This window comes from Pogoniulus pusillus, chromosome 25 (genome assembly GCF_015220805.1).
Source record: "Pogoniulus pusillus isolate bPogPus1 chromosome 25, bPogPus1.pri, whole genome shotgun sequence".
Classification (NCBI taxonomy): Eukaryota; Metazoa; Chordata; class Aves; order Piciformes; family Lybiidae; genus Pogoniulus; species Pogoniulus pusillus.
This window is the reverse complement of record NC_087288.1, coordinates 7246339-7272231: the sequence shown is the minus strand read 5'-3', so window position 1 is coordinate 7272231 and position 25893 is coordinate 7246339. Positions and strand designations below refer to the sequence as shown.

The window sequence follows — 25893 nt, the reverse complement described above, 5'->3', positions numbered from 1 at the left end:
CTAGCCATCAAAATAATGTTCATAGTGAATGCAGGGCAGTACACACATTCTCACTCAATTCATTACAAGAGACAAGGAAAACACAAAAGTACTGAGAAACCATGAATGGTTGTGCAGCAGTTGTGATGCAGAGTATGAATGGGTAGAATCATAGAATCAACCAGGTTGGAAGAGACCTCCAAGGTCATCCAGTCCAACCTAGCACCCAGCCCTAGCCAGTCAACTAGACCATGGCACTAAGTGCCTCAGCCAGGCTTTGCTTCAATACCTTCAGAGACGGCGACTCCACCACCTCCCTGGGCAGCCCATTCCAAGGCCAATCACTCTCTCTGCCAACAACTTCCTCCTAACATCCAGCCTTGACCTCCCCCAGCACAACTTGAGACTGTGTCCCCTTGTTCTGTTTCTGCTTGCCTGGCAAAAGAGACCAACCTCACCTGGTACAACCTCCCTTCAGGTAGCTGTTGACAGCAATGAGGTCACCTCTGAGCCTCCTCTTCTGCAGGCTGCACACCCCCAGCTCCCCCAGCCTCTCCTCACAGGGTTTGTGTTCCAGGCCTCTCACAGCTTTGTCACCCTTCTCTGGACATGTTCCAGCACCTCAACATCTCTCTTGAATTGAGGAGCTCAGAACTGGACACAGTACTCAAGGTGTGGCCTGACCAGTGCTGAGTACAGGAGAAGAATAACCTCCCTTGTCCTGCTGGCCACACTGTTCCTGATCCAGGCCAGGAGGCCACTGGCTCTCTTGGCCACCTGGGCACACTGCTGGCTCATGTTCAGCTACTATCTACCAGCACCCCCAGGTCCCTTTCTGCCTGGCTGCTCTCAGCCTCTCTGTCCCCAGCCTGTAGTGCTGCTTGGGGCTGTTGTGTCCAAAGTGTAGAACCCTGCACTTGGCCTTGTTAAATCTCATCCCAGAAAAGCTAAGCTAGATATTTCCAGACCTCCACCGTTTTGGAGCTCTACTTAACTACTGCCTGAATCAAAGGTAAATTCAGATCTTCATCCCTGAAAAATAAGCAAGTATCAACCACCTCAGTGTAAGATCATTTGTCCTCAAGATCTAAGCTGAAAAAAACCAACCCAAATCACATTTAAAATATAATCACAAAGGTAGAAGTACCGTGAAGATACTGGAACCCTGGATTAGGCTGTCCAAGGAGGTGGTTGAGGCCCCACCCCTGGAGATATTTAGGCTCGACAAGGCTCTGGGCAACTTGATCTGTTTGGGGATGTCCCTGCTTACTGCAGAGGGGGTTGGACTAATGACCTTTGAGGTCCTTCCAGCCCAAACTGTTCTTTGACAATATATTTGCCTTTGTAAACAATTCACACTGATGAATGAAAGGCATCCATGCTGATAATGCTAAAGGCAAAACTGTGACCTAAGAAAAAGCAATTAATCTCTTCTGCGTCTCTCCAGCCCCATTGGAAATGTTGTATTTGTCAATATTTATCAATATTTCTCATGCATCAATTGCTACTACTGCTGCTTCAGCCCATGGAGGCTTACCAATCAACACCAGGAAAAGAATGCAAATCTTGCTCCCCAGTCAGCTCAATATCACTGTAAAAGACAGAACCTATCTGCACACATGACCACCTGAAAAGGAGCTTTGAGCTCAAAGGTCAATACAGCTTTGAAATTATGTTCTTAAAATAAGTCAGGACCTGCTCCTTGCTTTGTTGGCTCTTCATGTATGTGTGAGGAGCACAGCTGCACCTCAGTGATGACACTGAGACAGGTGAGCTGCCCTAAGGCTCCTGGGTGCACAGCATGTCCTAGGACGGGGATGTTGGTGCTGGAGGTGGGCAGGGTACCTTTGTACTGTATTGATGTCAGGATGGTATCCTGTCCCTCTCTGCACCTTGATAAGGTGATCAGCCTCTCCTGATTCATCTTGCATGCAATTCAGTACCACTATCTGTTAGAGGTTGGAGATGCCAATGGCTCTGCTATGAACCACATGAGAGCCACATGAGTACATCTTAGGATTAGCGTATTTTATCATTGTCCCAAAGTGATCAGGGTGGTCCCAGACCTCATCCATGCCCTCAGTCAAGGGCTGTGCCTTGGAAAACACTCCAACTTCACAAAGAGGAAGCAACCTGCCTTTCATTCTGCCTTTGACAGGACAAGGGACAATGGGTAGAAGCTGAGGCATAAAAAAATTCATTTAAACATTATGAGAATTTTTTTCCCTGTGAGGGTGACAGAACACTGAAACAGGCTGCCCAGGGGGGTTGTGGAGTCTCCTTCTCTGGAGGTATTCAAAACCCACCTGGACATGTTCCTGCATGATCTGCTATAGGTAATCCTGCTCTGGCAGGAGGGTTGGAGTGGATGAGCTGTCGAGGCCCCTTCCAGCCCCTGACATTCTGTGATTCTAAGGTTCATTCTTATCAGCTGCATCACTGTAGGAACCAGGATGGTCCAGACACTGCCTTCAGATGCATGTCCAAACCATGGTAGCACCATTCGCAGTGAATGTCCCACCATCTACTGCAGCACCACTCAGAGTTCAGATGCCCTTCCAGCAAGCACAACCATTCCTTCTTAGCCTATTCAAAACACCCCTAATCAAGGAGCACAGACAAATAATTGCTCTTTACAACTACCTGAAAGGAGATTGCAGTGAAGTGGGGATTGGTGTCTTCTCCCTAGTATCAAGTGATAGAACAAGTAGAAATGCCATAAATGCCCTCAAACTGTGTCAGGAGAGGTTTAGGTGGACATCAGGAAAAATTTCTTTCCTGCAAGAGTGGTCAGGTGTTGGAACAGGCTGCCCAAGGAAGTGGTGGAGTCATTATCCCTGGAGGTGTTAAAGTGTAGATATGCCACCTGGGGACATGGTTTAATGGCCATGGTGGTGTTGGATTGACAGCTGGATGGTGCTCTTAGAGGGCTTTTCCAACTGAAACAGCTCTGTGATTTCTAGTAGATGAAACTGCATCAGCTAATTCATTCTGTTGATTCCAGTAAATGCCAAAGGAAGAAAATCTCTCTGCTCTTTATTCACAGTTTGTTTCCAGTGCAAAATAGTAAAATTGGGTCACAGCCATGGCACACTTCTATGACAGGTTCGTGTCACTGGTGCCACACGAGTGTTACCATTCTGTTCCACAGGTGCTGTGAAAAGCAAGGTTTTAATTCTCATACTCACAAAACTAATGTATTTTGAGTGTAAATTTACCTCAGACTCAATGTGGACTCAGAAGCAATCAGGTCTAACAATTTTGGTCAAAATCAACCATACGGAGTAAAAATAAATCAAACCAAACCCCACAAAACAAAGCTTAAATGTAGGATTTTTAAGGTTCAGGCAGGATGAGCTGTGTTTGTTTTCAGCTGTGACAGCAAAGTTTACATCTTGATAGTTTGTAAAATTAGGCAAAAAGCTATAAATCTTTCTCTCCTTTTGTCAGTTACGTTGCAGTGCTGCTGCTCTACGCAAACATTTGGCAGCCTTAGACTCCTGTGTACCATTTCCTAATCTGACCATTATGGCAACTAATTCATTTCTCTGTTATTTGATTACTTTTAACTGTTCTGCATCCTTAGTGCTGTCTGAGTATTCCATCTCCAGCTATTTAATTTTCTTTTCACTCTTCTTCATTGGAATGATTGCTCTTTACATAGATTGCTGGCACGGAAACGTTGCTTCACTTGTAGCATCTGCAGTCAGAGCTATTATTTTACTTCAATGCATTGTCTGGCCAAGGGGATGAACCCCAGGGCTTTGATCTTTGGTCCCTAGAGCTTGCATTCAGAAGCTGTTATTTTCTCACTGATGCTAATGAAGCTGCTCTGCTCTTTTCTTCTATTGATTCCTGCTCCTATTCCACCACCAGGTACTATTTGCAAAGCAGAGAGTTCCCCTGATCCTTGCAAGTGCACTTTTAATTCCTTTTCTTTTTCCTGTTTTAAAATCTGGCCAGCTTACTGCTAGGAGATTCAAGGAGAGGAAGATCCTGCTTCTTGGCCATCTTTTTTCTTTGGTGCCATTGATGGTAGCACAAGTTTCACAGCTAAATTCAATAGAGTCTAGTTTTCACCTCTACCTGCAATACAAATGCAGGCCATCTCCAAAGCCCTCTCAGGATTCCATGGAGTTTTGTAGTGCAGGTATAGGTGAAAACTAATGTATGCCATCTCCAAAGCCCTCTCAGGATTCCATGGAGTCTAGTTTTCACCTATACCTCCAATACAAATGTATGCCACCTCCAAAGCCCTCTCAGGATTCCATGGAGTCTAGTTTTCACCTATACCTGCAATACAAACGTATGCCATCTCCAAAGCCCTCTCAGGAACCCACTACAGCAGTGCAGAACAGATTAGGCTGCCCCAAAACAATCCATTCCCCAAGCTGCCCCAGCTCTTGGGTGTTTTCCTGTCACACACTTCCCTCTTCCCAGCATGCAGCAACTGCAGACTACAAGCATAATTTGTCTTGTTTAGCATTCTCCCCGCACCACCTTCCTTACATCTCTTTTGCTGCTGCACTAGCTGTAAAAGCATAATAACCTAAAAAGTGGCATTTGGATAACAGAGGCATTTCACACAGAATCAGAGAATGGTAGGGGTTGCAAAGGACCTCTGGAAATCATTCAGTCCAGCCTCACGTGGACTCCTTGCCTTCAATTTAGCCATGTGGATTTGTGTCTTAAAAGAAAGAAGCATTGCCCACATTTTCTTTTCACCCCCCCTGTATTTATTTTGTTTTACAAGTTATTGATCCTAAAAATAGAAGGAGAGTGGATAAATGTAATTATTAATTAACAGTTGCCAAAACGTGCTGCAAACAGACTGGAATTTCTTCTGCAAAGAAGAAATCAAAAAATCTGTGAAAGGTTTCATTTGGCACCAAGAAAAAAAAATATTCCAAATGCACACTTAGAAGTTTTTCATCTCAGTTTTACCTTGGTGGTATAAAAAGCCAAATGAAATAAATTATTTTCTTATTTAACAAGCAGTTGTAAGGCCAAAGTACAACTGCCAGGGGATATCTTAAATGATATAAAATTGCCTGGAAGTGTTCAAGGCCAGGTTAGATGAGGCCTTGAGCAACCTGGTGTAGTGGAAGGTGTCCCTGCCCACGCAGGATGGTTAGGACTAGGTGATCATGAAGGTCCCTTCCAACTTAAACCACAGAATCAACCAGGTTGGAAGAGACCTCCAAGCTCATCCAGTCCAACCTATCACCCAGCCCTGTCCAATCAACCAGACCATGGCACTAAATGCCTCAGCCAGGCTTTCCTTGAATGCCTCCAGGGACGGTGACTCCACCACCTCCCTGGGCAGCCCATTCCAATGGCAATTTAATAAATCATTTAATAAACAAGATTAATAAACCAATAACCTAATAAACCATTTAATAAATCTATGAAAAAACAGTCCAGTTATCTACTGACCCTTAGAAAGTCTTCATGTGCAACTCTCCCCACTCGTTAATGTTTCTTTTACCTATTTTCTTTCTTAGGGGGTTTCATTCTAACAGACTTTGTGTCACCTTGCAGCTATTTGGCTTCAAAACTAGACACTGCCCATTCTCTGAAGTGGCATCTTAGATGCCACTTCCCAATTGGAGATTTTGAGGATAAGAAAAAGGTGGCTGAGCATGTGAAAGCAGTTAAGTTTGTCTCATGTTTGTCTCACCACTGCCCCATGAAGACAGCAGCCACAGCTTTCTTGTTTGAGTAACGCAAGCCGAGGCTGACTCTGGCATCTGGAGATGGAGAGGGTCTGCACAGATGACTGATGCAGCAGCTTAGAGTCAAAACCACACAAGTAAGTGTGGGTCTGAGGCTGACACCAGTCAAACATGCTATAACCATGGTAACTGAATGAACAACTGTGACCACATATAGCTTGGAAAAGGCATAAAATATCAAAGCTGACAGGGAAGTTTGAGACTTCCCCATCAACTGAGGACTTCAGGACCTGCAAGATGTACTTGAGTCTGCAGTGGTGACTACCTCTTTTCTTCTGCTGTCTCTTGCTTTGCTCCCCTTTCCTGTACTTCCCCTGTGCCCCCAGTCTAAACCTCTGGTGCAACTTGAGGCCATTTCCTTTCATCCTATCATCTGACAGGGAGAGGAGACCAACCCTCACCTGGCTCCAACATCATTTCAAGTGAAAAAGAGAGTGAAAAGGCCTTCCCATCAGCCTCCTTTTCTACAGACTAAACAACCCCAGATCTTTTAGCTGCTCCTCAGAGGAGCTGAATCAGAGGGGGAAGAAGATTATGTACATTTTCCTCAGTGGTGCTCATGTAGACTTGGGGAAGCTAGAAACAGAACCTAAGTGTCTACAGGAAACCAGCTGCTACCAAGATCTTACTGCAGGCAGAAAAAAATAAACATCAGCAGGTAGGTGAGAGCAAAACAGTCTACATCTGTGGAGTGCAAGAAGAGCCTCAGCTCACACAGGGAGGTTATTTTCTGGCAACAGAGAAACCGTAAATCGAAGCTGCGCCCTGATTCAGTGGCTGGCTGACATCTACAGCTTCCTGCCACAGGTATCTTCTACTTTTGTTGCTCACACAATGGTTTTGTGCAGTAAATCTTCCACTCTAAGGAACACTACAAGAAGCAGAACAATTTCCACAAGATGTATTGTGTTTGTGTCTTAAGAAGCCTCTAAAACCTTGCCAAATAAACCCCCAGCAACCAACCCACCTCTACCAACAGCACCCACTCCTGCAACTTACAGATAGGTGAGGTCTCAGAAGGGAGTAAATGCCAGAAGTGACTCTCTTAATCTTAATTTGATCTCTTTTTATCATAGATTTATAGAATGGGTTGGAAAGGGTCTTAAAGATCACCTAGTTTGAGCATGTCCAGAGAAGGGCACCAAGGCTGGTGAGGGGGCTGGAGCACAGCCCAATGAGGGGAGGCTGAGGGAACTGGAGTTGTTCAGCCTGAAGAAGAGAAGGCTCAAGAGAGATGTCCTCGCTCTTTACAACTACCTGAAAGGAAGTTGTAGCCAGGTGGAAGGTGGCCTCTTCACCCAGGCAACCAGTGATAGAACAAGAGGACATAGGTTTAGGCTGGACAGTGGGAAGAATTTCTTCACAGAGTGATTAGCATTGGAATGGGCTGCCCAGGGAGGTGGTGGTGTTTAAGAGGAGACTGGATGAGGCACTTGGTGCCATGGTTTAGTTAATTAAAAGGTGCTGGGTGATGGATTGGACTCGATCTCAAAGGTCTTTTCCAATCTGGTTAATTCTCTGATTTATTTCCAACCCCACTGCCACAGGCAGAGACTCCTTCTATACTAGACCAAGTTTCTCAAGGCCCCATCCAACCCAGCCTTAGAACACTTCCAGCCTCCACAATCTCTCTGGGCAATCTGTTGCAGTACCTCACCACCCTCACAGGGAAGAATTCCTTCCCCTAAATCATATCCCATGCCTCTTAATGTCTCTAAATGGAGAAGAAAAATCACAGACATTTGTTGACAAAGCACTGAAAGTTATGACACACATCTGGCACTTGGATTTGGTTTCTTAGAAGCCACACAATGGCAAGCAATCTGTTTATTAAGTCTACATAGTAGACATTGGACACTTCTACCTCAGAAGATGCTTATTTGTGAACCTTGCATTTCAACTATGGAAACCAACCCACCGGTCTATGGACTGAAAATGCAGCCCAGGAGGCATGCACAGATTTCCTTGGCTCTGACAGCAGATTCCCAGCCAGCTAATTCACCCCAATGTCAACTAAGAAGCACTTCTCTGTGCTTCAGGTACTTTTTCTGATTTTCTTGCTGATACCAGCAGAAGCAGGGACCGAAAGTGTCCTAAAAGACACAGCCTGCAATCATTGGAACTCTTAGCCTGACCCTCAAGCAGGTGTGCTCAGTGGACCTCTGCTTTTTAAAAGGTAAATAGTGAGCAAGCTGATGTGAAAACACCAAGTGCAAGTTACCTGCTGTCTGTGACATCTTGTTTGCTCTTTTACTGCAGGAGACAAATCCAGGATATTGCACAGCTTCTTCATGCCCATCCCAGTGCAAAGATAGACTTCCTACAGGGATACATTTCTCTGGTATCACTGTTTCAGTGGTATCACTGTTTCAGTCATAATCTCCCCTTGGCTTCTTTCAATTCTTGGTTCAGAGCCCACACCCAGTCACAAAACACTGTCTCCTTTATTTACAATTACTAATTCTTAATTGATGATTATCATAGAATGCACTGGGTTGGAAAGGAACTCTAAGGGTATTCTACTGCAACCCCTCTGCAGCCAGCAAGGACATCCCCAACTAGAGCAGGTTTCTCAGAGCCCTATCAAGACTCACCCTGAATGTCTCCAAGTGAGGGACCTCCACCACCTCCCTGGGCAACCTGTTCCAGTGTTCCCCCAGCCTTATAGTAAAGAACTTCTTCCTAACATCCAATCTAAGTCTACCCTGCTCTAGCTTCAAACCATTGCCCCTTGTCCTGTCACCACATCCCTTTGTAAATCCCTCCCTAGCTTTCCTGTTGGCCCTCTTCAGGTACTGCAAGGTCACCATAAGCTCTCCTCAGAGCCTTCTTTTCTCCAGGCTGAACAACCCCAAGTCTTTCAACTTCTCTTTGCAGGAGAGGGGCTCCAGCCCTCTGATAATATTTGTGGACCTCTTCTGAACCAGCTCCAGCAGGCCCATGTCTCTCTTGTGTTGGGGGCCCCACAGTTGGGCACAGTACTCCAGATGAGGTCTCCCCAGAGCAGAGGGACAGTATCCCCTCTCTCCATCTGCTGACCACCTTGGATGCAGCCCAGGCTGCCACTGGCCTTCTGCCCTGGAAGTGTCCATTGCTGGCTCATGTCCAGTTTTCCTTCTACCAGCACCTCCCAAGTCCTTTTCTGCAGGGCTGCTCTCTATCACAGGCTCTCCTAGCCTGGACTGATAAGGATTGCTGCAAGCCAAGTGCAGGACCTTGCACTTGGCCATGTTGAACATCACAATGTTCATCTTGTCCCACTTCTCTAGGTCCTTTTGGATGACATTTCCTCTCTCTGGCATACTGACCACATCACTCAGCTTGCTGAAAGTCCATTCAACCCCACTGTCTGTATCACTGATGAAGACATTGAACGGCACTGGTCCCAACACAGACTCCTGAGGACTATTTTTTCCCCAGCTCAGTTATCAGTAGAGCTTTGTGCTCATTTATAATTCAAATCTGAGAACTAAAAGGTTTCCTGAACTTCACCTCAAAGACACACTTCAAAGCAGAGATCTGGATGCTACAACCCCAGCTTCTGTCAGCAGGTTTTATTTTCACTGTCTCTCCATTAAAATATTAATGCACCAAGAGGACAGCCCTACATATTGCACAGAGATTGGATTTCCTTCTGGACAGACCACACTAACTAAAGCCCATTTGTTTCTGACAGGAGGAATCTGTGGCTGCAAGATGCTCCAACTTCAGTGATGCAGTATTTTTTCTGAAGCTTAGAAAAGCAGATGGGCACTAATCTGTGCTTAGGAATCTAAGAATACTGAAATGTCTTCCCAGGGTACATTTAACAGGTAATATTAGCAAGTGCTAATTTTGCACTGGCAATGTTTATTAAAGGTAGAGGCAGTATAGTAACAATTAGGAAAAGTTCAGCAGCTAGCTAATAATAGACAAAATAATTGCCTTTGGCTCTTCAGCTGTCTTTACAAATGCTTAATGTTTTAAATAGTCAAATTAGATCAGCCTAAGTAAAGGGACTTCTTCCTGCATACTGTTTTGTCCTTAAATATTTAGATCCTACAGATAAATCAAATATTGAGACTTAAAGTACAACCTTACTGTATCTTCCCTTTTACTTCTGCACTGTTACAACATGTTGTTGAGGGCTACCTCATGGCAAAAAATGTCTCCAGCTTTAACTGGAGGATAGACCAGAATGTGTATTCCTCCCTATGCTGAAGACACAAGAAGCTCCTTCTTTACTCTGCCCTCCTAAGACCCCAACTGCAGTACTGTGTACAGTTCTGAAGCCCCCAGCACAAGAAAGACATAGAATTGTTGGAGTGAGTCCAGAGGAGGCCATGAAGATGATCAGAGGGCTGGAGCAGCTCCACTGCAAGGACAGACTATGAGAGTTGGGGCTCTCGGGCCTGGAGAAGAGAAGGCTTTGAGGAGACCTTGTAGTGGCCCTCCAGTACCTGAAGGTGGCCTACAAGGAAGGCTGAGGAGGGACTATTAAGAAGGTTTTGTAATGACAGGATGGGGAGTAATGGGTTTAGACTGGCAGAGGGGAGATTCAAACTAGATGTTAGGAAGAAGTTCTTTAAAGTAAGGGTGATGAGACACTGGCACAGGTTGATCTTTGATCACATTCAGTGATTCTGTGCTCCACAACCTCCCTGGAGGTGTTGAAGGCCAGGCTGGATGAGATCTTGAGTGACCTGTTCTAGTGGGAGGTGTCCCTGCCTATGGTGGGGAGTTGGAAGTGGATGATCTTTGAGGTCACTTTAACCTAACCATTCTGTGATTCTATGACATGACAGTACTCCTAGATTTAGATCTCGACTCGTGGCTACTGCAGCACAAGAATGCCATCATCTCTCATGGCACCTGTCTTTATTTGCTTCTATTGTCCTTTCTTACCTACCCCTGTTCTGCACAGTCCAGGCCTGGGTAGCTCAACCTCTTACCCAAACTAAGAGGAACTGCAGCTCAAGGTGATAAAGGAACCTAGATGGTACACATGAAGGATTAGCAATTGGACCAGGCAGCCCAAGGAAAATGTTATCACCACTACTAGTTTTCTAGTGGCTTCAGCAGTAACACAGTCTCTACATCAGCTCTCAAGTATTGACTTTAGGAAGCAGTGAAGTCACAGAATGTATCTGGTTGAAAGAGACCATTCAGTCCATCCTTTGAGCCAGCACTGAAGGACCAACACAAAACTACATCTACATAGTGCTTGAACATCTCCCTGGGCAGACCATTCCAATGTTTGAGAACCCTCTCTGTGAAGAAATATTTCCTAGCACTCAGCCTCAAGTCGACACTAAATGCTGCAAGGAACTCAACAACATCTCTGTGGTTGCCTGTTTCTGCTCAGTAAGGGACTGCCCAGAGGGAGCTTCTGATGGTTACAGGACCTTTAAGCAAAACTGTCTCTCCAGGAGAAACATCCTCTGTGTCCTTGCTGCCTCTCTCTCATATTTCAGCTCATTATCCAGCACTTCCACAGCGAGACACTGGAGAATCACCTCTCCTTCAAGGCATATTTAGTTGAAATTTGCTGTAATTTACCCACACCATGGGAACAGCAATATCTCACTACTGCTGCTTTCAAAAATTAAGTGAATTACAAGAAATACTAATGCCACCAAGTGCTGTTCCTTCCCCCCTATCCCTAGCACTGAGAGCTGCTTTTCTTTACAGCTCTTCCCACAGGCTCCCACGTCATGGAGATTAGTAGACAATGCAGAATTGTCTGAGAACATGTTGGCAGGAAACAGTTAGTGTCAAATTAGCCCAGTTACCATGATAGATTGTGATAAACTGAGCGCCTGAACTATGTGGTGCTGCGTATCATGGCAACTCGAGTCCCTAAGACCCCTAACTGGGTGACTTCACCCATACAAAAATGCTCCTAACTACACCTCTGCCTGTTGTCAGATGGTTTCCTCTCCTCTTCAGCAGCCATAAAGCATATGGGGTTGATGCTGCTAAGAGCCTTTGTAAATCATGCTGTAATACCTGTGAGTTATACTTAGGCACAGACACGTCTTCAGCTGATGTCAACTGTTGTAGCTGCCTTGACATTAGAGCCAAGATTATTTACAGCACCTGAGCACCTCTCCTGCTGTGCTCAGCACTTACAAAGGGAGGCAAAGGAAAAGTCTGCTTGCTTTAGGTTTGTTTAGGCTCATTTTTAAGCAGAACTTAGTCTTGAAAAATTAAAGCCCAGGAGTTTCTTGAGGAACTAAGGTCACTCAAATCCCACCCTATCTGCTTGAACTCTCAGTGAGTAGAGTCCTGAACATGAAGTGGTCAGTCCTAACCCTCTACAGCTCACCCCTCTGGCTGCCCTTTCCCTTACATGGCACACACCTAAAGAAACATGTCTGACAATAGCATGAAAATATGCTTACACAAATATGCTATTTACTCTTTGTCTCAGTCTCTGACAAGACAGGACGGCAGCCACCTTTAGTAAAAGCAACTACAACAATGCTGAATCATCTCACCAGTTCCCCCGTGCAGTCAGGAACGGGAGCTCTGACGAGCCACCTTCACACCACAATTCAATCCACCTAAGAAACGAAACTTCAGCCAGCTCTTACCTCCTCAAGATCGATGGGGATTCCTCCTGAGCTGTAACCACAACAGGACTCCAGGTTTCCTTTTCTCTGGAAGAGTTTTTAGCACCTTTTCTCTGGAAGACGTTTAGTGCCTTAGCCTCAGCTAAGGAGAGTGCTACAGCCCAGGGCTGAATGCCCTGCAGAGCAGAGCAGTGGACAGGTGTGCCCAATAGAGACAATAATTACCCAGCTAAGCTCCACCTCTCCCAGAAGCCGAGCCACCTGCCTCGCCCAGAAACCGAGCCACCTGCTCCACTGCAGAGATGCCACAGGTGTCTTTAATGGATCACAACGATGCCATGCAATGCTTCAGACTTGGGGGTAATGGTTGGAAAGTCTCCTAGCAGAAAATGAAATGGGGGTATTTGTTGGCAGCTCTGGCAGCTGAGAAAGCCAGCAGCAGCTTGGTTTGTATCAGGAATAGTGTGACTAGAAGGACCAGGAAAGTGACTATCACCCTGTACTCAGCACTGGTAAGGCCACACCTCGAGTGCTGGGTTTGGTTTTGGGGCCCTCACTCCAAGACAGACATTTTGGTCCTGAAACAGGTCCAGAGAAGGGCAACAGAGCTGGTGGAGGACCTGGAGAACAGGTCTGGTGAGGAGCAGTTGAGGGAACTGGGGTTGTTTAGCCTGAAGGAGGCTGAAGGGGACACCTCATTGCTCTCTACAACTACCTTCCTCCTGGCATCAGGTGATAGAACAAGAAGAAATTGCCTCAAATTCTGCCAGGGGAGCAATGAGGTTGGATATTAGCAAAACTGTCTTTCCTGAAAAAGTGACCAGGCATCAGAACAGACTGCTCAAGAAGGTGGTGCAGTTACCATCCCTGCAGGTGTTCAAGAAATTTATGGATAGAGACATGGTTTAATGGCCATGGTGGTTTTAGGTCAATGGTTGGACTTGACAATCTTAGAGGCTTTTCCAACTAAAACAAGTTGGATTCATTCCCCTGATGTGCAGTTGATAAGATTGAAGGATGGGATGGGTGCCATCCAGAGAGACCTGAACAGGCTGGAGAGGTGGGCTGAGGAGAACCTCATGAGGTTCAACAAGGCAAAGCACAAGGTCCCACACCCAGATAGGAGCAATCCTCAATATCTGTGCAGGTTGGGGGATGATGAGATTGAGAGCAGCCTTGCAGAAAAGGACTTGGAGGTGCTAGTGGGTAAGAAGCTGGACTGCAGTCAGCAATGGGCACTTGCAGTCCAGGCCACTGGCAGCCTGGGCTGCATCAAAAGAAGTGTGGGCAGCAGATGGAGAGAGGGGATTCTGCCCTTCTGCTCTGCTGAGACCTCACTTGGAGTGTAGTGTCCAGCTCTGGAGCCCTCAATACAGGAAGGACATGGACCTCCTGGAGCAGGTCCAGAGGAAGACACAAAGATAATCAGAGGGCTAGAGCACATCTGCTACAAGGACAGGCTGAGGCAGGTGGGCTTGTTCAGCCTGGAGCAGAGAAGGTTCTGGGAAGACCTAAGAGAGGTTTTCCAGTAGCTGAAGGGGGCCTATAAGAAGCCTGCAGAGGGACTGTTTACAGAGGCCTGCAGTGATAGGATGAGGAGCAATGGTTTAAAATTAGAGAAGAGGAGATTTAAATTAAATGTTAGAACAAGTTCTGTACCATGAGGGTGGTGGAACACTGCAACAGGTTGTTCAATGAGGTGGTTGCAGCCCCATATCTGGAGATACCTGAGATTAGGCTCGACAAGGCTCTGAGCAACCTGATCTGGAGGAGGAGGGGAGCCAGACTAGATGACCTTTAGAGGTCCCTTCCAACCCAAGCCATTCTATGCTTCTCCAAAAACCTCCCAACAGCTGTCTTTGGAACCTCCACACTGAAACTGTATAATGTGGAATGCAATAAAAAGCCACCAAAAAAATCCCCAAAGAAGAAACAAAACTACCCCAAACCAAACCAAACAGAAGTAAAATGTATTGCAGCAGGCTAGTCTCAATAAAACTCCCTCCAACCTTCCCTACCTGCAGGAAGCAGAGCAATAGACCTCACAGGGTTAAAACTTATTTTTTCAGACATCCTTGTTATGCATCCCACACACTAGAACTTATCTGACATGAAAAGGGATAGATAGGTATAAATATAGCACATGAAGTACAGTATTAATTTTAGTACAGACAAATTATGTTAAAGACTGTCAACACTTAGTCTGGCACAACTGCTCCACAGCTACAACACTACGGGGTGGGGGGGGAGGGGGGGGGGAGAAACAAAAGTAGGGAGTCAGGATGGTCTCATCTGTCTCCTGCAAGTGGATCACTCAGAATTCAGTTCTGTGAGAAGCCCACCCCAGGCTCTGGGGAACCTCCACTGAAAGATGTTATTTCTGCAAGTGCTTATGCAACATTTGAGAGTGACTTAGGGGGTTCTGCAGCAAGGAAACAGCTTTGTGGAGCTCCTTGTCAGGGTGTAATGGCTTGTCTAGGAGATGCCTATTCTGCAGTACCCACCAAGGATGGCATCTCCTCTTTGTACAAGGCTGCTGGCAGGGGATCTGTGCAACTCAGGGGTTTCCTGGGTTTATTTCTGGTTTAACAATTCTAAGAGCTTAACAATTTCTTTTGGTTAAAGGAGAAAAACCAAAAAAGAGAGCCCAAACCCCCAATTTCCTATTTATTTTTAGTGCATCCTGCTAAGCCAACAATCATCCCAGTGTGAGCTGGCTGGAAGCTGCAGCAGGTAGCTGCCTGAACAGCTAACAGAGATTAGACTGGATGAAAGAGAAACAAGTGGTTTAGATGTGACCAGAGGATCTTAGTTTTGCTTCCACCCACATTTTAAAGACCTTCATTTTTGTATGGTGGGACCCTTCAGTTCAGGATAGAAAAACCCAGTGAACCCCTAGAAGGGGAACAAACAAAGCCTCTCACTCCCAGGCTATGCTATGAAGAGTGCACAAGACCAAATAATGCTGTGAAACCACCTCTGGCTACCAGGATTTGCCTTCTCTTCCTTGTCTCTGCTCACTCAAGAAACATTTCAATACCACCTTGTGGGGGGAGCAGCAGGAGCAGCTTCTCTCATACAGGGACAGGAGTGGAGCCCCTGCACCCTGCAGAAACTTTTCCAGCTTTGGCTCACATCTGCCTGCTCACTCACCAGCAGCTGCTTGCTAACTTCTAAACCAACACTCAGGGCAATGGCTCGGGTTTAGTACCCAATCCTTAAACACTGCTTTTGCTTTTACAGACAGCTGCCTGATGGAGAAAAGCACATTTCAGCACCTGTGTATACATATGAATCATCTTTGAAAGTCTGTGGTCAGTGCTGTATTCAAAGATTTTGCATATGTATGTGTGTGTGTGCGTGTGTGCAAAAGCAAGAGGGAAGAAAGAAATAATTACCCCAAAGCAGCATTTATTTTCCCAACAGTGTTTTGAAGCTTTCCCAACAAAAAGGATACTGCATTATTATATGCCTTGGTTGCTGTGGGAGGGCTTGCTAGGAGAAAAACAAACCTGTATTGACAAGCTGCTGTGGTATAAACTAGGATTCAAACCAGGTATCTGCCAGCTGAAATAACGCGCTTGCAAATGCCTAAGCACTCGAATCAAAGCAGAGAGGTGTGCTTTAGACACAGGACTTTGGAGAAATTTAGATTTCAGATTCAAATTCTGTCCTCTGTTTTGCCTGCAGCCTTCCAGCAAGAAATCCCACAACAGCCTTTTCCAAAGAAATTCCCTTATCAATGGATTTGAAGGCCAAATTTACTGTCCCAGTTCTGCTCACCTTGTAATAAGCTGCAAAGAGGAAACAGGAGAAGGGCAGAAAACAATTCCCTACAGCTGAGGGCATCATTTCTTTCAAAAAGAATGGGTTTAGAGCTATGTAAGCACAGCTCTGCCTGCACATTAGTGAATCTTCATGAGCTAATTTCCATTGAATCATAGATGGTACTGGCTTAGAAGAGACCTTAAAGATCACCTAATCCACCTCGCTTTAGGCAGCAGGGATGCCTGCAACTACAGCAGGTTGCTTAGAGACACATCAAGCCTCATCTTGTATGTCTTCAGGGATGGGGCATCCACAACCAACCTGGGCAACCTGTGTCAGTGTTCTGCCATCCTCATGGTAAAGAATTTCTTCCTAATACCCAATCTAAATCTACCCTGCTCTGGTTTCAAACCACTGCCTCTCATCCTGTCACCACATTGCCCTTCTAAAACATCCCTCTTGAGCTTTCCTGTAAGCCCCTTCAGGTACTAGGCGGCCACTATAAGGTTTCCCTGGAGTCTTCTGCTCTCCTGGCTGAACAAGCCTAAGTCTCTTCATAGGAGAGGTGCTCCAGCCCTCTGACCATTTTTTCTGGCCTGCTCCTGGACCTGTTCAATCAAGTCTGTGTGCTGCTTTTATTGAGGTGCCCAGAGCAGAGGGGCAGAATCCCCTTCTCTCCATCTGCTGGCCACACTGCTTTTGATACAGACCAGGCTGCCATTTGCCTTCTGGGCTGCAAGTGCCCATTGCTGGCTCATGTGCAGCTTCTCATCCACCAGCACCCCCAAGCTCTCTTCTGCAGAGCTGCTCTCAATCATGTCTTCCCCCAGCCTTTATTGACAATGAGGATTGTGCAGGCTGACCCTGGTGCAGCCTCTTGGACTTGTCCTTGTTCTACCTCACGAGGTTCACCTGGCCACACTTCTCCAGGTCCTTCTGGATGACATCCCACCCCTCTGTCACATCAACCACACTGCTCAGCTTGGTGAGCAAACTTGCTGAGGGTGTCCTTGATCCCACTGCCTGTATCATTGATGAAGATATTAAGCAGCACTGGTCCCAGTAGAAAGGAACAGAGGAAATCAAAATATTAGTACAGGCAGGCTGGCTGAAGCTGCCATTACTTTTCCCTTGAAACTCCTACTCCATAATATTAATATTAAGTTATGCAGATTCTAAGAACATCACCAGCTTCCTTAATTTCATTAGGAAAAGAAAGTTATCTGTTAACAGAATAAGATTAAATGGTGGTGAGCCATTATGAAATCTCTTTGTGCTCCACAGGGTGGCTGAAGTTCTCCTGTAGGTTTATGTCTGACCACAGTGTTATTGTAGTCAACCTTTCCATGCTGTAAACAGCCCAAGATTTAACTGTATGACATATATTGCACTGCAGCTATAATAAAGTGCATATCTGAGCTGTTTTCCAGCAAAAAAAAAAAATCCCAACACCTCCACCAAGCACCAAAGATAAAATCATTGTCTGCTATTACAGAGGCTCAACTCAATATATTACTTCCACCTTGAGAAGTCACTTGTTGTGCAGTGCAACTTTACCTTTTCCCTAGCAGCAGAGACAATTTAACACACCCTTACTTTTCTCTCCATCCCTCTCCTCTGGCCTTTATGATGTCTTCAGCTGTGCCACTGCAAGCAGGTTTAGAGGAGAGCCCTGCCGTTGGACTCAAGGACCCCCCCCAAAATCCAAATGCCATCACTTTTTCATCCAGAACAGCAAAGCTATTCCTAGGACAGACTCGAGTGCAGACACAGGAGCATACAGCCAGGCACTAAGGAGGGAGGGAGAACCTTCACTTCCTTTTCCATATTCAGCCTGAACTCCCCTCTACCCATCCAGCCATCACAGACTGCTAACAAGTGGTTATTTAAACTGAATGGAAATAGTCCATTGAGAGGAAAACCTCAGGTTTGGCCTCATCTTTATCATCAGAGAGGAACATCACTATTTCAGCTGGGGCTCTGAAGCACACAGCTGAGGCTTCATACAGCTAGTCTTTAACGGGACCATCTTTTCCCACAGTGTTTATGGTCTCTGCTATACAAGAACCCATCACAGGCACAAAACAAGACTAATAAGGCAGATAAAGCATGAAGAAATGCTGGACAAGTGCAGCAGTATCTCACAAAGCCTGAGCTCCCTAAGGCTGGGCCAGCAGAAAGTTACAACCATGCATTTTAGTTTGAGTAGGTACACCATCTCCAGACACACGGTTCAATCTTTGTGCTGTGAATTAGCAGCTTGGGACCAAACAGAACAAAGGAAAGCACAACTTTGAAGGTGGACTTACAAATCACAGCAATTCCTACAGCAGCACAGAGCAGACTCAGAATCATAGAATCAGTATGTGTCCAGAGAAGGGCAACAAAGCTGGTGAGGGGTCTGGAACACAGCCCTGTGAGGAGAGGCTGAGGGAGCTGGGGGTGTGCAGCCTGCAGCAGAGGAGGCTCAGGAGTGACCTCATTGCTGTCTACAACTACCTGAAGGGAGGTTGTAGCCAGGTGGGATTGTTCTCTTCTCCCAGACAAACAGAAACAGAAGAAGGGGTCAGAGTCTCAAGTTGTGCCAGGGGAGGTCTAGGCTGGATGTTAGGAGGAAGTTGTTGCCAGGGAGAGTGATTGGCGTTGGAATGGGCTGCCCAGGGAGGTGGAGAAAGGAATATAACAGATGTTTTGTGTCTTGGGAACTAGCCTCTTGCTCTCTCCTGAGATGTTTAATCATCCCAGGAATGCATCCTGGGAGGGTCATCAGGCAGGTGGTGGCAATCAACAGCATCTCCAGATCTACTAGCAATTGGTTAATGGAATTATGCTCATTACAGCCTTGCACTTCACTTTGCCTCATTTGATATCCCTCTCCCTGTGGCAAAGCTTCCCTGCCAAGAGCTATGCACAGCTATCCAGGCAAGCATTCCAGCACTTGGTGATGGCACCAGTCACCTCTCAGTGGAAGGGGAGAAGGGTGGGTGAAAGGCAGATGTGAGAGGCCATTTCAAAGATTCTTTTGTCATTTTGTCAACAGACTGACACCCAGAACCTGCACTGAAAGCAAAATGCAGCAGCAAGATAATCTGCCAAGCCCTTCTACCTTTATATCTGAGTTTGATGTTAAGATTAGGTAAGACAGAAATAAGTGCCTTCCATCCAAGAGGCAGAGTCTGCCCTCAGAAACCTCAGATTAAACCCCCTGGCTGACCAGGTTGCTGAATAGCAGCACCAATGGCATACACCTAGATGTTCTGCAAGTCTAATGATGGGATTATCAAGAGCAAAGGGACACTTCCCACCACTAAAGCCTACACTAGAACCATGGCACATGACCCAGCAAGCTAACAGCAAGATCCACTGCATCTGTCAAGAGACTGTAGCAGGACCTATTTCACACAGCTCCAGTCACAGCATGACATCTAATGTCAAAAAGCATCTGAAACTCTTCATTAGTCACCAGAGCCAGCCTGACTTAGAGGCATGTGTCAAGAAAAAAGAAAGGATGGAAAGCTGAGCCTGCTGGGGTACTCAAGAAGATATTATTAAGTTCAACACTGGCTTGGTGGAAGCTGAAGATATGTTATATATTTAATTGACCTGCTTGTGAAGTGGAATAAAATGCATGACTATCATGGCCCTGCTGTTGGGCTAAATTCCTTCATCCACATGTACCTCTTGGAGACAATGAGAGTGAGCACATTCAGTTCAGTGACTGTATAGTGGCTTCAGGCACCATTGTGCTCACACACTGCTTAGAAAATAGTCCAGCCATGGTGGCAAGTCCTAATTGCAAGGAGGGAAAGCCCAGAGCCCTGTCATTTTCTGAGCCAAGTACTCAGAAATGGGAGCAAAACCCTTTCACAGAGACAGCAGAGTATTTGAGAGCAAAATAAATGAGGACCACAGAGGTGATGCAAGGGCTGGAGCACCTCTGCTATGAGGATAGGCTGAGGGAGCTGGGGTTGATCAGCTTGGAGAAGAGAAGGCTCTGGAGGGACCTTTGAGCTGCCTTCCGAAACCTGAAGATTTCTTGCAGGCAGGCTGGAGAGAGACTTTCCATAAGAGTGTCCAGCAGCAGGACAATGGGAAATTGATTGAAGCTGAAGGAAAATAGCTTTAGACTAGATCTTAGAAGAAATTGTTTAGTAGGAAGGTGACAAGACTCTGGAATATTTACCCAAGAAGGCTACAGATGCCTTCGCCCTGGGGATGTTCAAGGCCAGGATGGTTGGGGTGGCATCCCTGTCCATGGTGGTGATGTTGGAGTAGATGACCTCTGAGGGCACTTCCAACGTAGGCCATTCTGTGACTCTATAACCTGAGTTCCCTGAACATCAAAGCAGTTTCTCCCTGCAGATGCCAGTGGCAGGCTAGGGAAGCATGGGGCTTGCACCAGCTTGGTCAGAGTGGGCAGCTACAAAATCACCTGTGGCTTTCTGCTGAGCACAGGCACAGAGGTATTGCATTGCTTCTGTAGCATGGCTTACCCTCTATAAGAACAACAGTGGGCAACAGCTCTCTCTCTCCCCTTTCCCCCACAGCAGTGGGTCAAACACCCATTTGACACACACTGCTTATTCTGCAGGCCAGCACAAACTGGTCTCCAAAATGCACTACATGGTTTCATTTAAGGCAGGTTGCAAGGGCAGCCCAGTAGAGAGAAAGACTGCAGCACAACTAAAGCACTCTGTTAATTTTAATTAAGCTCATCAGACTGGCAGATCTGCTGGATCCAGGGAAACATTTGCCACACGGATTCCTGTGGGGTTTGTTTCATTCTCAAGCAAAAAACAAAATCACCCAAATTGCAAACCAGCAAGTGGCAGAGTGACCCTGGTGAGTTTCTCCTTGAGTTCAACTCTTTGCAATGAGCTCAGCAAGAGCTCAGCACTGAATATCAGATATTGTTTCCAGTTGGTCATGCAGGGCACCAAGACAACAAATTCCTAGTAGAGTGCTGTCCTCTGCTGCAGGGCTGGCTGGCAGGGGGATGACATGTGAATTGCAGACAAGGGACACAAAGGATAAGAGACAGCAGCTTTGTGTTGGCTAACTGCAAGGCCAGCCTTTTAAACACCAGTTTCTGAATCCGTACCTCTCAGGCTGCTGTTGGAATTACAAAGGAGCATTTTCTCAGGCACCCACTCATGACAGGAAACAAAGGGGAACTACCAGCTACAAAAAACTTGGCAGGAAACTTAGGTCACATTCAACAATCTGATCAGGAGCATGCAGATTGTATTGCACCTCTGCCATAAGCTTGGCTTTCATTTAAAATAATCAGGCCCAGATTTCAAGTATTACTTTTCATTTCTGTAGTCTCAGCTCTTGGGTGTCACATCTGAGACAGCTTGGGCCTGTTATTTGTAAGCATAGATCACCACAGCGGTCAGGAAATGCTTGCTGAAGTGAAGCCTTTGATGAGATACCTCATAGCAGCTGTGCAGCAGCTGAAGGGGTCTACAAGAAAGCTGGGGAGGGACTTATTACAAGGGCTTGTAAGGATAGGGTGAGGGAATGGACTGAAGCTTAAGGGCGGCAGATTTAGACTGGAGATTAGGAAGAAATTCTTTCCAGTGAGGGTGGGGAGACACTGGAACAGGTTGCCCAGGAGGTGGTGAAGGCCCCATCCCTGGAGACATTCAAGGTGAGGCTTGATGGGACTCTGAACAACCTGACCTGTTTGGGGTCATCTCTGCTAACTTCAGGGAGTTTGAACTAGATGACCCCTAAAGTTCCCTTCCAACCCAGCGGGTTCTACATTTCAAGGCAGCACCTGAAAATTATGGTAGCTAAACAGAGAAACTGCTCTGGAAAATTTCCCTCCTGTATAAATTTAGCTTCTCTGACAAAAGCCCTGCAGTTCATCTGTTTTGTACTCAGCAAACTGTTTGGGCAGATAAAGGTGGCAGAAAGTCACCTTCCTCCTCTACTACCTTCTTCAAGAGGGATGCAATCCATCAGTAGCACAAGCAAGAAGAGCCTTTGAGTTATGTTGGGTGTTGTGCTTTGAAGTGGCTTTCCAGGACATGGCAGCCCACCTGGGCTAGTGCTTGGCTAGGGTGGTGGAGTCACTGTCCTTGGAGGTGTTCAAGAAGAGACTGGATGAGGCAGTTAGTGCCATGATTTAAACATCAAATTTAAATGTCTCTTCTGCCAGTCTAAACCCTTTACTCCTTGTTCTGTCATCACAAGACCTTGTCAGTAGTCCCTCCTCAGCCTCCCTATAGGCCCCCTTCAGATACCAGAAGGCCACTACAAGGTCTCCTCAAAGCCTTCTCTTCTCCAGGCCAAAGAGCCAGTTTTGGAGCCTGTCCTCATAGCAGAGCTGTTCCAGCCCTCTGAGCATCTTCATGGCACCCTCTGGACTCACTCCAACAGTTTGATGTCTTTGTGTTGGGGGCTCCAGAGCTGCACACAGTACTCCAGGTGGGGTCTGATGAGAGCAAAGGGGGAGAATCCCCTCCCTTGCCCTGCTGGCCATGCTTCTCCTGCTGCAGCCCAGCACATGGTTGCTGTCTGGGCTGTGTGCTCATGTTCAGCTTTTCATCACCCCAGACCCCCAGGTCCTTTTCTTCAGGGTTGTTCTCCAGACATTTGCCACTCAGCTTGGAGTTGTGCTTGGGATTGCATAGACCCAGGTGCATGACCTTACCCTTGGCTTTGTTGAATTTCAGAAGTTTGCCTGGGCTCAGCTCTTCAGACTGTCCAGGTCCCTCTGGATGGATCCCTTCCCTCTAGCCAGTTAATGTGTCACACAGCTTGGTGTCATCTGCAAACTTACTGAAGATGCATTCAATTCCTCTATCCATGCCCCTGATGAAGCTATTAAACAGCACTGGTCCAGGACTGACCCCTGAGGGATACCACTTGGCACTCCAGGTGGAGACCACTGCAGACAGACCCTGTATTTATTTTTAGCATTGACATGTGAAGTGGGATTTGACATGAGAAACAATTTCACACGTGAGCTTCAGAGAGGAAGTCTGATTTCATCCCCTAAAGGAGAACACTGATTGCTCAGGCCTGCAATCCATGGGCCCAGCTACAGACCAACTCAATGTTAACAGGCATCACTCCAACATCTTTCAATTTCCTTCTCACTTCTCATGCTCTTTCCTATTTTTGCCTTCATGAATCTCGATATCCTCAGTACTGCTTCTCAATTTTTTAGCCTATATTTGAAGAGGTATTATACAATGAAGAAGTATGTTTAGAACAAGGAATTCTCAGAAGCCTATTATGGGAAACAACATTCAGAATATATTTTGTATTCCACTCTATTCACTGGCATAAAAAGGTGCAGAAGGAAGATGAAGCCATTTTGCTTGGTAAAAGATGGGCTCTTATATCTCTGTATTTATATATTCTTTAGGCCAAGGGCTAGGGAACATTATAATGACCTGAGTCTTACTTGAAAGAGAGTTTTCTAGGAGATCAGAATCACTGATTGGAAAAGACCTCTAAGATCATGCAGCCCAACCTTCAACACAGTACTGAAGTGTCAACACTTAAACCATGTCCCTAAGCCCCAGGCCTGCTACTTGTACACTTCTCGGGTGGTGACTCCACCACTGCCCTGGGCAGACCATTTCAATGATTAAGAATCCTTCCAGTGAAGAAATATTTCCTAGCATCCAACCTAAACTCCCCCTGGCACAGCTTGGAGCCATTTGCTCTGCTCCTGACACGAAGGAGAAGAAGCTGCCCCCTCATGGGTGCACCTTCCCTTCAGGTAGCTGTAGAGAACAATGAGGTCTGCCCTTAGCCTCATCTTCTCCAGACTGAACAACCCCCAGCTCACTCAGCCCCTCCTTGTAGGCCAGGTGCTCCAAGCCCTTCTCCAGCTTTGTTGCCCTTCTCTGGACATGCTCCACCCCTCAATGTCCTTCCTGTAGTGAGGGACCCAGGACTGAATACAACACTCAAGGTGTGGCCTTACCAGTGCTGAGAACAGGGTGATGATCACCTCCCTGTTCCTGCTGGCCACCCTGTTTCTGACACCAGCCAGGATGCCATTGGCTTTCTTGGCCACCCTGGCACTGCTGGCATATATTCAGTCAACCTTCAACAAACAGCCCCAGGTTCCTCTCAAAATTACATCTTTCCAACCTCATATCCCCAGGTCTGTAACTTACCATGGGGTTGTTGTGACCCAGGTGCAGGACCTGGCACTTGACCTTGTTGAACGTCATATGATTAGCCTTGGCCCATGACTCTAACCTGTCCAGATCCTGCTGTAAGCTTCCTTACCCTCTAGAAGATTGACCTGGTCACCCAGCTTGGTGTCACCTGCAAACTTACTGATGGTCTCCTCACTCCCATTATACAGATCACTGATAAAGGTATTACAGAGGACAGTCCCTGGTTCTGAACCAGGAGGAATGGAAGGAGAACTTTCTGTTCTGGAAAATGAGGAGTCAGGCATTTGCCACTGATCAACAGCAGGGAATAGGGATACAAAGGTCTTAGAGCCCTGTATCAGTGGCCCTACAATTCCCCTGTGCTGGAGTTTCTTTCAGCTACCCAGAATCTCACCCAACTCCTATTCTGCTCCAGTTGATGAATATGGGAAACCTGAGACACATACCCACCACGTTTCTGCCATGCAGAGTCATGAGGAATTCATGGCCCTGAGGAAGCCATCACAAGTTTTCTAGCCATCAGTTTCTGCAGCTCCCAGAGAGCAAACAGAGATGGAGCTGAGCCCCCGAGCGCAGGGTTCGGGCAACTCCAGCTGATGTGCTGTGCTGGCAGAAAGGGAGTCCTTTGCCAGATGCTATTTTTCTTTCTGCATTATTTTCTCTGAAAACATAGGGTATGGAATCACAACTGAAGTCTTGCTATACCTCACTATGCCAAGTGAGATAAAAGCCCCAAAGCACTCATAAAAATTAAAGGAAGACAAACTGTGCTCCAAATCCCCAGAGAACAAGAAAAATGTTGCAACAGAGCGATGCAATCCATTTGGATTCCGTGCTGCTGCAGCAGCAGGTATTTCTGTTCTGATGGAAACTGATGGTTTGTTATGTCAGCCTGTGACACATACAACTCCTCAACAGCACAGAGTAACAGCATCACAGATTCATAGAATGGTTTAGGGTTGGAAGAGACCTTAAAGATCATCTAGATCTTTCAACGGCCCCAACTTTCTTAGCCTGTCCCCATAGGGGAGGTCCTCCAGCCCTATGATCATCTTCCTGGCCACCTCTGAACCCACTTCAGGAATTTCATGTCTTTCTTATTCTGGGGAACTAGACAGAGTGCTTCAGGTGGGATGTCAGCAGAGCAGAACAGAGGGGCAGAATCCCCTCTGCTCTCACTGATTTAAATGCAGCCCAGCACACAGCTGCCTTCTGGGCTGTCAGCGACCATTGCTGGCTCATGGGGAGTTTGTCATCAACTGACACCTAAGTGCTCACCCAGCCTGGATTTGTGCTGAGACTGCCCTGACCCAGGTGCAGGACCTTTCACTCAGCTTTGTTGAACTTCAGTTGGGGGCCCACCTCTCAAGCTTATCTGAATGCCTCTGGATGGATCCTTTCCCTTCAGTGTGTCATCCAGACCACACAGCTTGCTGCTACCTGCAAACCTGCTGAGGGTGCCTCTGTCCCACTGTCCACGTCACTGACAGACGTTAAGCAGTACTAGTCCCAGTACTAGCCCCAGAAGGACATCACTTGTCACTGCTCTCCATTTGGACATCAAGCCACTGACTGCAACTCTCTGACTGCAGCCATCCAGCCAATTCCATATCCATTTCCTGCATGGTGTTCACTGGATTGCTGCATGTTGATTGCACCTCAGACCTTAATGTGCAAGGATTTGAATGCAGTGGATCCAACTTAAAT

The 25893-nt window shown here is 46.5% G+C and overlaps 1 protein-coding gene across 3 annotated transcripts in view; it reads right to left on the bottom strand.

Annotated features, from left to right (window-relative positions):
* Positions 1-25893, bottom strand: part of FSHR (follicle stimulating hormone receptor) — a 326011-nt gene that overhangs the window by 239755 nt on the left and 60363 nt on the right. Inside the window, exon 1 of one of the 3 annotated variants that reach the window (XM_064164316.1) lies at positions 7936-7986. The exons of the other annotated variants lie outside the window; for them this stretch is intronic. The gene's annotated coding sequence lies outside the window, so the exon portion shown is untranslated. Of the gene's footprint in view, positions 1-7935; positions 7987-25893 lie in introns of those variants that run through there. 3 annotated transcript variants of the gene reach the window in all.